Genomic DNA, 16,841 nt, shown 5'->3' on the forward strand with positions numbered 1-16,841 from the left:
GGCATAATTAGAAGCCTCTTATGCATGAATTATGGGCACTTGTAACTTCACACGGAAATAAATTTTGACCCAAAAAAGTTCAAAATTTAGAAATTTTTGCATGTGATTAGCATGACCCAACTGAAAAGTTAGTCTTTTATAAGCACAAATTACTAGGGTGACAGTTTTTGTTTACAAGTCATGTTCATATTGTGTCAAATTATAGACATTCGACTATATAATTCTACCAAAATCTGACTTGTTAAGATAAATGGGTTAGACCTTTAAACCTTAACACAGCCTGTTATGGGTCGTGTTGTTTCATTCGTTTTAACCTATTTAATAATTAATTATAAATTGGTTAATATAACACGACTCATTTCAACCCATTTTATATAAATAAGATGAAATAACCCACATAACTCATTTGATCTTATTAACATAATTTTAGATAAAAAGTTAAAATCTATATTTATTAGTTAAGGTCGTCTATATGTATTAGTACCATAATATCTAAAAAACAATAAGATTACCTACTAACAAAAAATATCAATATTTTCAGATTTTAACCTATAATAAAACCAATATTACAAACTCAATAATAGCAAATATGACAATAGGTCTAAAATTATAATTACAACAATAAAAACATAAGCATATTAAGAAATATCAATTTTACAACCCAACAATATGTGATGCACCCAGCCCCCACTTGGGATTGGACGGTGACTGAAATGTCGGGACATGTAACTCAAAACTACATACCCTTCATACAAGACAAATAAGATGTAATGCACCTATAAATCTAGCAGTATGCAGTAATTCGCAGTGAAAAAATTCTTTTAACCACATAGGGCCGGTGGTAATGTAATGGTCATGGTGCCGAATGTAAGCATTCCAAAAGTTTAAATTTAATAATAGTACTCCCAAAACAGATAATCGTTTTCAAAATACTCCTAAAACACGGGACCATCAAAAACTGTTTTCACAAAAACCTTAGGTCATGTCTTTTTCTACACAAGGCATTTTAGGTTCTCAGTTTCCCCAATACTACCGCTCCATCTTGAGTCAAACATAAAAAGACTCCATGTAACTTCTGAGGCTTGGGTGCCAAAAGTCCTAAGTCATTTGCTATCTCTTTTGCCTCAACAGTAGTATCACTAGCTCACTTAAGGAAACTGGATACTTGGTCTATATTCCACCAAAATCTCAAGTTCTTCGATGGGTTGGTAAGCGTAGTATCAATCTCATCTAGGTTCATGGTTCTACAGTGTCTAGGGTACCTGTAACAACTTCTACCATTCTGAGAAATGGTAGTGAAAACTACCACGATAAGATTTTAAGAAATCTCAACAAGTAAACAGTCAACATACAGAAGATATCATAAGCATATAAAAGTAAACCATAATGAATGGCCAAAGGCATATGGCCAAATGACATACACCCAAACCTCCAAAATGGAGGTCTTGGGTTCAACCCCCCTCCCCAACTAAAAAAAAAAAAACCATAATGAATGCATGAACATATACTTGACATAAAAAATTTGACATACGCAACATAGATTTTTTCATAAAACAAATTTTCATCTTTTTAGACTCCTAACACATGTTCATATCATTTGAGCTCGTGTCCTTGTTCTTGTCATAACATATCATGTCATTCTTATCATTTCATAACATATCATATTGTGATCATATCACAATATTTCGTGTCATTTCATAATATATCATGGCATATCATATCGTATCATAACATGAAGCTCAAATGCCTTATTCATTTCATAATTCACATGGTTGGATACCTCACGGCTCCTCTAAGCACTGTGTGTTCCTCGCTAGTTACCGCATCAACCAACGATCCACTTGATCGAGGTGACTACATCATAACATAAACATATTCTTTTATGGATGTTCGTTTATTTTGCATTCACCGTATGACACCCACCAACTTTAGGAGCAACCTCGTTCCGCTATCTTTTCCATAAGGAACAATTCGAGACCTATCGACTGTATTCCGTCGATCCAAGGGACTCCACTCGACTTTAAACACTCTAGAGTGCACTTTCCCATCCTAGTATTTGGGGCATGATAAAACATGATTTGACATTTTTCTTTAGAAAACGTAGACTCAAATGCATGAGACATGGACATGTGATGCTACACTTTATCATCCAAAACATATAGCCCAATTAGCAACATGCATCTCGCAATATGGCTTGAAAATATTAGAACATGCAGTCATGACAAATACATGTAAACATAGTCGAATCATACTTGTCAATACACAAAACAAATTTGTATACCCTTGATATATAGCCTTGGTTGATTCATACAAGTCCTCCAAACATGGATTTTCATCATCACAACACATATACTCATACTTCTATACATTCATATATCAAAACAGGCATGCATAACACATATACATGTCAAAATCAAAATCTTAACATGATATATTTGAAATAAACTTTAACAAACCATAATGAAAACATGACATCTCATCCTTTCATCAAAACCGTGCATACATATAACAAGATAATAAGATTCAAGCAATGATAAACAATCAATAGTTCACGAAATATATACAAGTGTTATCAAAAGTAAGTTGAAAGTTTACTTACACAAATCCAACGTATAAAATAGCAAAATCTGAAATATATATTAAGACATATTAGAAGATGACTTAGAGAAACCCTAATCTCGAAATAAGGGTGAGTGTGAGTGTCTAAAATTTTCGAAAACGCTTTCTCATGGAAAAACCCTAGAATCTGAAATCTTCAAAGGATAAAACTCTAGCCTCTCTTCCAAGTAGTGGTCATGGCCTTCATTCACTTTATACTTCGTGTTCATGTTCTTAAAACAAGTAGAATATTTAGGGTTCTTTCTTTCCTTGAAGAAAAACCCTAGTTTCTAAAGTGAACGTGTGTGTTCCTATGAAAGAAACCTTAAACCGAAACATGTGTGTATGTGTTCTTTCTCTTTGATCGTGTATGGTGTAGCAAGAAAAGTGAAACAATCCTTATCTCCTTGTGCTCTTCCTCTAGTAAAAAAGGTGGAGTATTCTTGATGGTTTTCGAAATAGTGAAGAGAATGGTGGCATTTGGTTGTTGAGAAAGTGTGAGAATTAGAGAGAAAAATAGTGGTGACTAAAGTTCCTTAGAAGGAAAGTCGAGAACTTGAGCAAAAGAACTCCATGATTTTCGGCTATGCCCTTATATAGAGGTTTTGCTCCCTCTTGAAGAATTCAAGAGCCATTGCATGCTTGACACTTGGCAAAAGACTTTTCCCTTTCCCTCATGATAGGATTGCATTAGAAAACCAAAGGTTGCTTCTTACAAGTGGCGTGTGGCTCTTCAAAAACCGAAACCCTATCTTGCCTCACCTTTCAATTTTGCCCTTCCTCACTTGTCTAGGAACAATGCACTTGGTGGCTCAAAGGTCAAAATACAAAAACCTAATCTTCCTTGGAATTCTACTCGTGTGCATGGTTGCCATGTGGCAAGTGGAGTGTTTGTCCCTTATGTTGGCCGAAATCCTAGATCTTCCCATAGTGATCTTTGGTCTTCCCAATGTGAGTTTCCCCATGCTAATGTTGTCGCCTCCCCTCTTTCTCTTGCTCTTCCAAAATTCTTCTAGAACATGTCTTTCTCTCTTCCTAAGTAAGATCTTCTTGGAACTCCAAAGGTCCCTCTTCATGCTTGACAAATGTCAACTATAGAAATGGGTCCTTGAATGTAGGCGTGTAAGCCCTAATCCGATTACCTCATCCTTTGTCTCTTCCACTCACTCCTTCTAGAACCTTATGCATGTTGAACAAGTGTCATGGTTGCTACTTTCCTAGGTTCCAAATAACGAGTTTCTAGAAAAGAACAAAATGCTCCTCTTATGCCATGTGGCGCCTCCACCAACCTTAACAATAAACTTTGGGCTTCAAAACCCTAATTCCATCCTAGTTGGCCAAAATCCACATGGGCCTTTGTGGACTTTTTCCTCTTCTTTCTCTTGTGGGCTCTTTAAGCTTAGAACTCTAAAGTCCAAAATAGAACATGTGACGACCAAGACTTTCTAGGCTTTTTGTGTAAATTATTTCCTTTTTCATAAGCCCATGAGACTTTCGGCCTTCATAAGAAATTAGGGTTTGTAGCCCAATGGATCTAGGGCTGACGCCCAACTCAAGTTATAGCATGCCACTTGTCATCCAATAGGACTTGATGAATCTAGATAGAAATAAGGAAAGAGAAGTAAGAAGGATCTAGGGTTTGGTTTTACATGCCTACTATAGGGAATTATCTATTTTCTTGCCATGTGTCACGCATGCATGGAGGTTTGCTTGTAGGAAGATGTTTTGTGACACTTGTTACTATGGGAAAAAGATTCTAGAAGAGAAAGATTAGGTTATGGAAAAGTGGAGCCTAGTGAAGGCCAAGAGGCCATGCACGGCAACCATGGAAAAGGAAGAGTTGATTTTTGCCATGTGTCATACATGCAAAAAGTAGGTATAAAATTGTTTTGGAAAAGGGCAAAATCAAGCTTGGGAAGAGGAGGCCACACGACTAGGGTGTCTAGAAGAAAGTCTTGTGTAAGACACCTTGAGATGGATGGCTAGGGCAAGGATTTTTGTGCAAAATTGAACCAATCACATGCTTGTCCAAAAGTGTGGTGAAAGAAGATCTTCTTTGAGAAAAAAAGAGAGTTTCGGCAGCCCATGCACACACACACTCTCCTCACATGCCACTTGGCACACATGTACACATAGAAGAGATTGAGGAAGATTTGAGCTTGATAAAAGACCTTTTAGCCATGAGGTTCATTGAACCAATACATGAAATGAAGGGGAAAAGTGGAATAGAGGCTTCGGTTTTGAGGAAGGAGGCACCACTTGTCTAAAAGGTCCTACTGTGTTTCTATAACGACTCAATCCTATATTATTAGGGATAAATTATGGATAATTTTCTTAGACTCAATAAATGAGTTAAAGTCCATAAAATAGTTTATCGAATAAGTTATATTTATTTGAATATAGAGTTAATGTTACATTATTTTTATAAATTCCAAGCTCTTGAGTGTTAGATTCCAAACACTATTAGCATTCTAGATTCCTCTCCATAATAAAACCCCTAATTGATTCCCTCTATAAACTACAACCATGCATGCCTCAAACTCCCATTAGAACTCACATCTCAATAGAATTCCCTTTCAATATGGATTACAATTCTAGAGCCCTTTGCATTAAAGTTTTCAAACGTAATTTAATTCCTTCTATATACATGACGTTATCTTCCCCATGAACCTAGGGTTGCCGAACCAAATCGTCACACATAGAGCACTAGCCCCAACAATGAACTGCCTCTTTCCTCAACCACAACTGCAACTGTCCACCACCCAAACTCCTCACCATGGTAGACTTATCTTCACACACGGTTTAGATCACGTTACATGTCCGTTTATCACTGCATACACAGCTTCATCGTGCCCGCTTCCTCCGCATACACGTCTACCTTCTTACTAGGAGTGGGTAGTGGGGCCCCGCCCCCGCCCTCGCTGCCCAGCCCCACTTCTGCTTCGCCCCCGTTTAACGGGACGAAGCCCCCAGTTCGTCAGATGCAGGGGGCGAGTGGCCCCGCCCGCATCTGACCCCCAAGGTGGAGGCGGGATAAGGGCGACCCCCTCCCCGCCCCATTTATATATATATAATTATATATATAAATAATCTAAGCAGTTTTTTTTTTTAACTTACAAATAACGAAACGACGCCGTTTTTTCAATGGAAAAATGGTGTCGTTTCGTTATTTGTTTAGATCCCCCTCGGCGAGATTACCCTACCCAGAAATTATCTCTCTCTCTCTCTCTCTCTCTCTCTCTCTCTCCCCGCTCGGTTGCTTACGTTCTGCATCTCCGTCGCCGTCACCATCGCCATAGCCTTCCGTGACTTCGTCTTCATCTCCATCATCGAAGGTAAGAAACCCTAAATGTACTTTAATTTTTTGTGATTTATATTTTATGGAATGGAGATTAGAGGAAGAATGAGGTTTAATCGGAGATGGAGGATAGGATTTTGTGAATTGTGTGCTGTGGAGACTTGATTGGGCATGTGATTTGAATGATTGATGAGCAATGTGTACTGTGTAGTCGTGTGTGAATCTGTCCATGACTCCGTTTATTTTTTCATTTTTTTCGAAATACCTTAAAATAATTTAGGGTTTCGATTCACCCTAAAATAATTTAGGGGTTTCAAAGATTGAAACCCCTAAATTAATTTAGGGTTTTGGAATGGAACCCTAAATTAATTTTAGGGTATTTCAAAATAATTTAGGTATTTAATTTAATTAATTAGTTGTATGAAATGTCTTCTAATTACGTGTGTGTGTGTGTGTGTGAGTGTCTTAATTTTAATGTACCCTGAAAGCATGTTAAGCGTTTGTTTAAGTTCCTATGCATGTGGAGAAATGTTTTTAAACCATTGATAGTTTCTTGAACTAAGAATCCAATGATATAGTTTCTTGAATTGTAGTTGTAACTTGTAATGTGCAATGTGGATAATAGTCCATGATTGGAAAATCATGCTAATGGCTAACTTTTCCTTGTGTGATCATGGGCATATAGTCGTGCAAAACCTTGCTGAAAGGATGAAATCTACCCAAGAATACAAGTATACAAGAAAACCACCAAATCAAAGAGGTAAAAAAAACCACCAAACTAATACCTAAAACCACCAACTACCCCAAAAGAGATTATGAAACACTCCAAGCAACATAATGAACTCCCCCTAAAGCCCGTAAAAGCACCAAAACTCTTATCTCTAAATTAACCATAGTGAAAATTGTTTTAAAGTTTGCAAATCTTACAGAATCTTATGTAAAATTGATATTTTTAATATGGGTATTTAATTTTTTTATGTTTGATGTTTTTAATTTGGGTATTTAATTTTTTTATGTCTGATGTTTTTAATTTGGGCATTTGGTTTTTTTTTTTTTTTTTTTTGTTTGATGTTTTTAACTTGGGTATTTCATTTTTTTTTTTTTATGTTTGATGTTTGATCTTCCATCTTCCAATATATATGTTAATGCTTGGATGTTAATTGTTTAGCATGTTGCTATGTTTGTTATAATTTCAGATTTCTTGTTTGCTTGAGTTCATGGATATTCTAGCAGATTCTAGTGCGAACTCTCATTTCCATGCCCATGGTACCCCTACCCCTGCCCCTACACCTACCCCTACTCCTACTTCTACTCATACCCCTATCCCTGGCCCAACACCTACCCCTACGGCACACCTTGCCCCGCCCCCAAGTCCAGCAAGAAACTTGCTTCCATAATTTGAGCTCATTTCACTAAACTAGAGCGTGGTGACACTAATAACCCCCAAGCCAAGTGTAATAATTGTGGAAACATTTATGGATGCCACTATAAGAAACATGACACCTCACAATTAAAGGTGCACTTAGAAGAACAATGTAAAAAAAGTCCAATATTAAGATCATTACAAGAGAAGAGCCAATTTAGGCTAGAAATTAGACTTCAAAAAATGGCGGATGGGACTACTTAGGGTGCAACTTTGAGGGGGTATACTAAGTATAATCCCAATGAGTGTAGAAGCCACCTAGCTCGTGTGGTCATCATGAACGAGCTACATTTTCAAGTTGTTGATGGGAAAGGGTTCCAAGCGTATTATCGCTACTTGAAACCAATATTTAATATTCTTTCTCACCACAAGGTGGTAAACGATGTAAAAAAATATTTTTGGTCTAAAAAAGAGAAGTTGATGGGTGAATTGGCGGGTCAATTTGTTTACCTTACCATTGATACTGGGACATCAGTCTAAAATTTTAATTATATGTCTTTAACTGTGCATTTTGTTAATTGTAATTGGACGTTGCATAAGAAAATTATAAAATTTTTTCAAATCACCGACCATAAAGATGAAATAATTGGGAAGGCCTTAAAGGCCGCAATAAAGGAGTGGGGGTTGACCCGAGTTGTTACAGTCACAACTGATAATGCCTCATCTAATGACGTCGCATTAGAACATCTGAAGACCAATCTTAGAGAGGCAAATAAGACAATCTTGGGTGGTGAGTGTGTGCATGTGAGATGTGCGACACATATTCTGAATCTTATTGTTACTGATAGTTTGAGGGATATTCATGACTCGATTGCTTGGGTCAGGACTGCTGTGAGATGGGTGAGATCTTCTCCTTCGAGGTTGGAAAAATTCAATGTTGCTTCGAGATCTGCGGGCCTAACATCCAAGAAGGGTGTTTGTACTGATATGCCTACACGATGAAACTCAACATTTTTTATGTTTGAGGCGGCCTAAGATTATAAGTTGGCATTTGCATTATTGGGTAATGAAGACATTCAATATGTTAAATATTTTGATAATCACGGGAGATAGAGAAAACCCATAGATGATGATTAGGAATTTGTATCTATTTTTGTAGAGTTTTTTAGTCTTTTTTACGAGGTCACCATGACGATATCTGGAACTTTATACCTTACATCCCATCAATTCTGTCAGCAAATATGTAGGATAAAAGAAGAATTAGATGACATGGTCGTGGGTGGCCACATTAGATTGAGGGAGATGGCATTTGTTATGAGGTCGAAGTACGACAAGTATTTGAGAGATTTTACTAGGGCTAATATTTTGTTATATGTAGATGTCGTCCTTGACCCGAGGTTTAAGGTGGATGGCATGGTATTTGGATTGGGTCTTACGTACAGGCAAGCATGGGTGGAGCTTATTGCAACAAGGGTTCAAGAAACCTTTAGTTGATTATTTGATGAGTTTACCGTCCTGCAGGGTGATAATATTGCGGCACCTATACCTACCCCCCACCGGTTCAAGAAGTCGAGAGTACGAAAAGATGTAGGTTGGATTGGGGTGGGAGGTTTGAGCAGACCCCCTTCATCCGGAGTTCTGTAGAGTCTCAGTCAAAGATAGACAGATACTTAGAAGCGGAGCTTCTACCATTTTCACGAAGCTTCGATATATTAAGTTAATGGAAGGTGAATGTTGTGAAGTATCCCATCCTTGGAGAGATAGCCCGCAGTCTTTTGGCCATTTTTGTTAGCACCGTAGCCTTAGAGTCAGCCTTTAACACCGGAGGGCGTATATTGGATTCATTTCGGAGTTTATTAGCTCCTACCACTGTGTAGGTTTTAATTTGCACGCAGAATTGGAATAAGGGAACTCCAATTCATGTTTCGGATGTTCTTTAGTATTGGAGTGGAGAGTGGTGATCCGACGTCGAGGAGGAGAGTGGTGATTAGCCCGGATATGGTATTTATTTTATTTTCATTTTCAAATTTCTTATTAATTAATTTATTTTCTTTTAATTAGTATTCATTAATTTCATTTCAAATTTAATTGTTATAGTGATACATGGGACGACGTCTGCGGCTACCTCCGATGAAGTATGATTTTGTATTGGACCCACCATTGACATGGTTTGCACAATTTGTCTCTTATATGTTTTTTTTTTTTTTGAATGAAACATACTCATTTCATTAATAAACCGAAGTTACAAATGTGACTTATTAATACAAGAAGTTCCAATACACAGAAAATCCAATTATAAGCCAACTAACGCAATAGCTCTAGGGCTTCCCCACACACAAATACATTTGCGGCGGACATTGTCTTAACTTCTAATCAAACTCTCTCGTAACAGAGAAAGAGCTCTGTAAAAATACAAAACGGATGAACAATACACAATGGTCGGCATTGTTTCGTGCAGAAACTATTCAAGCTGGGAGGAAAGCCGACGGTCAGACTTGGAAGACCCGGAGTCAAAGGTTCCATAGCAGCCAAGCGTGGTGTCGGGAGAGGGCTCCTTGGTGGCGCGTGAAGGCCAAGCGCCAACATTGTCCAGAATTTCGTCCCGCGCATGCGGGCTACGCGCCACTCCGATAGACGCCGGATTTGGAGGTCTTGAAGATCGGAGGCTGGGCGTCATACTGGTGGGGCGCGTGTAGAGAAGTGGTGGCCGGAAAGACTCGAGCGGCGATCCTCCCTTATTCGGCCTAAAAATATAAAATAAAATAAAAATACTACACAGAAGGTAAATAGACAGAGAAAAGGAAGAGGGCATGGGGGAGGGGGCGAGGAGCCGAAGCTCCCACCCCCTTTCAACAGATCTGGGGGTTTGGATGAGCTAGGGGGGGTTTTTCGTTCCAAAGGGAGAGTATCACATATCCCTGCATCGTCTCTTATATGTTTTTTATATTTATAATTTTATATCATAATTTAGTATCTAATTATTTTGATTGTATGTTTTTTAGCTTTTATATTCTCAATATACATATGCCGAATCCTAATGATCGATCTATGCTCATTTACCTCCTCTTCATCTCAAATTGCAATTGCTCAATCCCAATCTCATCTTAGTTAGTACTTTTAATATTTAATATTTTAATTTTTTTTAATTTTTGTTTAATTTTATAACTTTATAATTCTAATTTTTTTATGTTTAACTTATTAATATTTCAAGTTTTATAACTTATTAACTTTTATAATCTTGATTTTCAGTCTCATAGCAGTAGACATAACTCACCACTCAATGAACTTACCACCACAACGTCACCCCAAATTGATCAAATTGAAAAGTTATGAGTTATAATTGTTAATTTACAATTAAGTATAATGTTGCTACAATAGTTAATAGTACAATTTGTAATATTTAATATTTTTAGAGGAGTTTGTAATATTGTAATAATTTATTAGTTCTCTTAGAATCTTAATTTGTATAATTGTAAATTGTAATTTGTAATATCTTAGTGTCTTAGTGATAATTATTACTTAATTAGTTAATAGTTGAAATTTAGTATTTAGTTAATAGTTCTATATATATATATATATATATATTTTTTTTTTCAATTTTTAAATATATCTATTTTTTTAGTTAAATTATGGGCCCAAAAACGGATTATGGGCCCAAAGTGGCCCAAAAATAGATTCTGGACCATTTAGGGCCCAGAAAAATGAGCTGGGTCGAAGGCCTAGTTGGGGGCCGAATGGGGGTCCACCCCAGCACACCAGCAAGCGGACGGGATACCCCTCCCCTGCCCGGGGAACAATTTCCCACCCCCTGCATGGGCGGGGGCAAGCCTTACCCTACTTTTTAATTGATACACGTCTTTTTCCCTAGAGTTTATTTTTGGTTCTTTATCATCTATAAATATATATATATATATATATATATCTACATACGGTTAGATTTCACGCAAAACCTCAAGCTGCAACCAGCCCCTCACGTCCCCAAACTATCACATCGCCTCCTCCACATTCAAAACACCCCTTCCCCTCCAAGTCGCTACCAGATCACTAAGCACGCCAAAAACCACCCACCATTCCCTCTTCCCTCTTCCCTCATAGCTCACAACCTCCACTCAATTGCTGCCACCGCTTCCCCTCAAACCCGCATGCCCAAGCCACTCCCTCTATCGTGAACTACCACAAAAACATCAAACAAGACCCACAATGCACCACCCAAATCCGCCCTAGTCCACCGAAAGCTGCGGACAACCCCATACGGCAGGCCCTTGTTTTTGCACCAAAAAAATAGAGTATCATCCCCCACCTGATCACCCATAGCCAAACGCCCTCTCAGCCATTGTGCCCCTCCCACGTTCAACCCCTTCGAGTGCAACCCCACTTTTCCCAACTGCTACCGCTGCTCCTCTGTGTCGCCGACTAAAGGCTCCCTCTAACTCTCTTGGTCCCCGTCCTCTCTCACGACGAAAGCTCTCTCTCTCTCTCACTCACTCTATTTTCACGCTTTGTCGCCCTAGAACAGCAACTGCGCTAGCCACCTACCGCCGCTCGTGCATTGCTCTCTAAGTCTTTACTGCCATCTACCCACAATAAACAACTAGGTTGTGTTTCAATTAAAATAGGTTATATACGTTTTACGTAAAGCTCATTTTATGTAGAGATAGTAGGGAAGCCTAGGGTTAGTTTATTACAACTTTGCCCTCTAAGTTATAAGCAAAGTATGAGAGTTTTGAATTTTTATTTTTAGTTGGGTTTGCTTTTAGGTTGGGCCTAAGTCTCACGAAAACTCATGTTATTTTTAGTAGGTTCTGGTTCATTTTAAATTAGTCTAAAAAGTAGTTTAACAGAAAATATTTACGGTTTTAAATTATGTAACTTGGTATTATATTTTTTTATAGTTCAATTCCAATAATTAATAAGTTAGAGCTTAAATAGTCGGAGGAATTAAGTGAATATTGTGATAAATTTGGGAAGTGATGGTATTTTAGGGTTATGAATTTAAATATTGAGAAATTAAAATAGGTTAATTTTAACATTTCAAGGTTAAATATTTAAATACATATTCGATTGGAAAATTTACGGAATTTACACGCTTATTGTATAGGTGACCGATTATGAGTCGAAAATAGTGTATTAGCGCTACAAGGTAAATAGCATGATCATACACTTACACGTATGTACGGTAAACGACATGTCTTTTATAAAAATATTAGACATGTATGCCCTCCATTGGAAGCCCATTTTTATGTACTTAAATCATGATAAAATTATAAAAATTCATGATTTTATGTGAATGCATATGCATTAAATTATTTATGAAAATTCATGATTTTATGAAAGGAGTTATGCATCAAAAAATTTATGAAAAGACATGATTGTATGTGAGAGTTATGCATTAAAATATTTATGAAAAACCATGCATGATTTTATGTGAAGATTTATACATCAAACTATTTATAAAAAATCATGATTTTATGTAAGGAAACATGTATCATGGAAATTTATGAAAGAATGCGATTTCAGTTGAAATCTATGATATGATATGACAAGTATGCATGCAATTTCTTTTGAAATCTATGATATGATATAACAAGTATGCAAGTATGATTATGATGAAGTATGAATGCTTAGATATGTAACGGCCTATGTTATGATATGAAGACGGTACCTATGTCATGGACATATTGAATTGCCAGGTCGTACATATTGGTAGTGCACCCAGTATGTCTTTCTTATATATGGATTCCACAATCCGCGGCCACGAGCGGAATCGGAATCTACTTAGATTCACTAACCCTAACTCATGGGGTCAACAGTGAGTATCGGCCTATGATAAGTGAAATATAAGTTCATGTTCATGTTCATGTTATTTACGTATGTATTTACGAGTATGAACGTTTTTCAAGAAACCTTATGTTTATTATATTTATTGTATGATGTGTTGTTTATTGAATATTCGACTCATTTTTGTATATTTTATGTTTTAAATAATTCTAGTTGATGACATTTATGAGGAGGAGACTGCAGAACAGAACTTGATCCAGGGAAGCGAGGCAGAGGCTTAGATAGTTTATGTCATGTTCAGTTTATGATTTAAGGTTTAAATAAATTATTCTGATAAACACATAAGATTTTAGTATTTTTTTAAAATAAGTGCTTCCGCAGACTCTATTTTGGATTTTAAGTATTTAATAAAATTTGTTTTATTTATGGAATTTTTCACATATGGCGCATCATTAAAAGAAAAGTTTTTAGTCAAGTTTAGTAGCACACTGGCGTCTCAAAAATTCTAAAAATGTCTTTATTGAGAAACAAGGTGTTACAATTTTCAATACAATCAAATGATGAGCTAGAGGAAGAGGTCTTAGGGTAACATGCCACAAGACATCCATGCAATAAACATTGGCTTGTCTAGGAAGTTTTTGTGTCTATAAAAGGGAGAGCAACCGAAAACTCTAGGACTTTTAGTCAATTTGTGAATTGCTCTTGAAGTATTCAACCATCACTTTCTCTCCAACTTTCTATCATTTTTCTCACCATCCAAACACTCTACACAATACCTTCTTCTCATCCAAGCATAATTTGGAGGGTAAGCAAAACTTGAAGATACTTCCAAGAGGAGAGTCTAGAAGGTAATGAAGCCAACATTTCCCTTACTACAGACATGCACACACGGTTTTAAGGGGGATGGAGTTTCGGTTTTAGTGAGTTCATCTAGAACTCATGCTCACACACACACACATTTAAGCTAGAAAGAGTTAGGTCATGTTTTGAAAGGTTTTTTTTTTCCTCCATATGAACCTACATTTTTATGCACGTGATTAGATTATAGTTTTTCTTCAAGGAAGATAGAAGCAACAAGCATGGTGTTTTTTAGGTTAAAGACCACAACTCTAGTGTTTCTATGAGCTAGGATTTTTGTTGTTGTTAAGTTTTGAATTCAAGGAAGAATAGTCCAAATGTCTGGAGTCTTTTTCTTGGAAAAGATGACAAGAGCACAACACTTAATCACACGGGTTATGATTTTTTCTTGAATTATGAACCTAACAAGTACTATATGTATTTTCAGCTTGCTAGCTATATATATTATGGATTTTTGTAAGTACACTTCTAACTTATACTTGGATATTTTGTGTATAAGTCATGTGAACTTGTTGGTTGCTTAATTTTATGTGATTGTTTATGATATTAATGTTTCTTCCATGTGATATAATCTCATTATTGGATGATTATCTAATGTATGAATGGAATGGCCTTTGGAATGTATGCATGTCATGAAAATGGAATAAGATGCCACCTGAGGGTTTGGATTGCACAACCCTTGTTTTGTATCTGAATATTTGTTACTTCATGGAATTCTTGTATTGGACTAAGTTCAAGAAAATGTTTATCTATGACCATTAGAATGTTTTGGCCACCCATGAGTATTCATTATTAAAGGTTTTTCTCACTACATTAGAAGATTCTATATTCATGAAAATTGATTGGAATGCATATTTTAAAAAATAAGAGGTTTCAGCCAACACTATGGATAAAGTATAATCATTGGTGTTTTAAGTTTCATGAGCTAATAATGATTCTTGGATATACTTGAGTTTACATGTTTTGGTCAATACATGGATAATGTTGAATGATTGCTTCTTGATTGATATTCAATGCCTTAGAGTTTTTACAAAAGAACATGTTTGCATGTTCTAATATTTTCAAGTCGTAACGCGAAATGTATTGAAATTGTATGTTTGAATGTTATATGATCATGATGAAGCATTCGGCATTTGCATGTGTCTTATAAAAGTTCTAAGTTTCATTGTCATGTCACATGTATTGGAATTGTGAAAATATTTTAAAAGAAAAATAGTATTTTTAAGTTTTTATCACGACCCCAAAGGCTAGGAGGAGGGAATGTCCTAGTGAAACTTTTATGTCCTTTTAGGAGTGTTTAAAATTGAGGGATAATCTGTAACAACCTATTAGAAATTCACTAGTGGAATTCACTGATGGAATTTCTATTGACTTTAGAAACCTCGTGAAAACCCCTAAGTTTTTATGAATCGACCAATCTCGCAGGTTTTAGTCGTCAACATAGTCAATATTATCACTCACTATGATGCTAGAAATATGAGTTTAATTATTTGAGATAGTTAGAAGTGTCAGAATGTGTTTTGGTCCACTCCATTAGACTCAGTTGATTATTTAGGATTTTATGGTGCAATAGCTCATTTTCATAATTCCGAACGAAACGCATGTTCGAAATTGTGAAATGCTTGTTCGAAATTGTGAAATTGTTTTTAGGTGCACTTCGAGGTTGAATTTTGGTAAACGATTTTCACTATAGGTTAATATGAATATTTAGGATTTTTCAGTACTAAGTTTATTAAGCATTTCTTCAGAATGAATAGTAACCTCAATAAGCGCATCCAGTGCAGTATTTTCAAAATCACAGTGTAGAATGTCTAAATTAGGTTAGAGAAGTTTTATTTAGACATTTGGTAAGATCTTAGCCATACATAATGAATGGTATTAGACACTTAGTACCATGAGTAACCAATAGATAGATTTATGAAGGAAATCAAGGTGTGAGATCATATCACCTAAACAAAATTTTGTTTCATCAAACCAAATTGTGCCAGACCAAATAGGGTTTCAATCCTAGCGAAATCTTAAATTGTTGGAATCCAACTGAAACTCCAAAAGCTTGGTTGAAACCGAAACCCTAAACGGTTTCTCAAACCCTAAAGTTGGTCTCCAAACCCTTTCTAACCCGATTTCTAGTATTGTGTTTAATCACTTGATTAAATCACTTCCACATGCTATTAATTAATCAAATCATTTTTATGATATCATTATCCAACATTTTAAATCTTGGAAATTTGATTGGGCCAAGAAAAATTAGTTTTGGGCGAACCAAACTTTCTTTAAACCCTAAATTGAAACCTTCTTGGTTGGGGCTCACCAAGGCCCACGAATTCGGCCACCTTGGCAAAACTTCTTGAAGAAGTTTCCTCTCCCACATGACAGACCATCCACTATATTGGCTGCATCCAATAGTGCATTGATGTGAAGGAGAAATCCACTCCATCAACCTCCATCTCTCACAACTGCTGCAGCCAGTCCTTACCCCTCACTATTCTCCACTTTATGTCACATAGCCAACACCAATCAAGGGTCATTCAAGCCCATAACTTCCCCTTCCAGGAGTCTAAAGTCATTCAAGGAACATTTCACTCCATTTTATCACTTCTTCTCCCATTTCTTAGAGAGAAATGCAAAAGAGCTATCTAGGGCAGATTCTTGGGTCTTTTTGCGTGAAAATTTTCGACCTTTTGTAAGTATTTTCGCACGATGGCTCCTTCATAAAATTTGTTCATCTTTGAGTGTAATTTCCATGGATATCTTATTAGTCTCATTCCATGCTCATTAGTTGGTTAAAAATATTTTTAACCATGAAAAGATCATTCTGGACGTGAAACTGGAAAGTATGTTATGTTTGAAATTTTGGACCAAACTAATCGACAAATCTTGGTCCGAAAATTTTATGGAGTGTTGTTAGCCTGTGTTTATTAATGTTCATTGAGGTTTTGTTGTATG

This window comes from Juglans regia, chromosome 13, assembly GCF_001411555.2.
Source record: "Juglans regia cultivar Chandler chromosome 13, Walnut 2.0, whole genome shotgun sequence".
Taxonomy (NCBI): domain Eukaryota; kingdom Viridiplantae; phylum Streptophyta; class Magnoliopsida; order Fagales; family Juglandaceae; genus Juglans; species Juglans regia.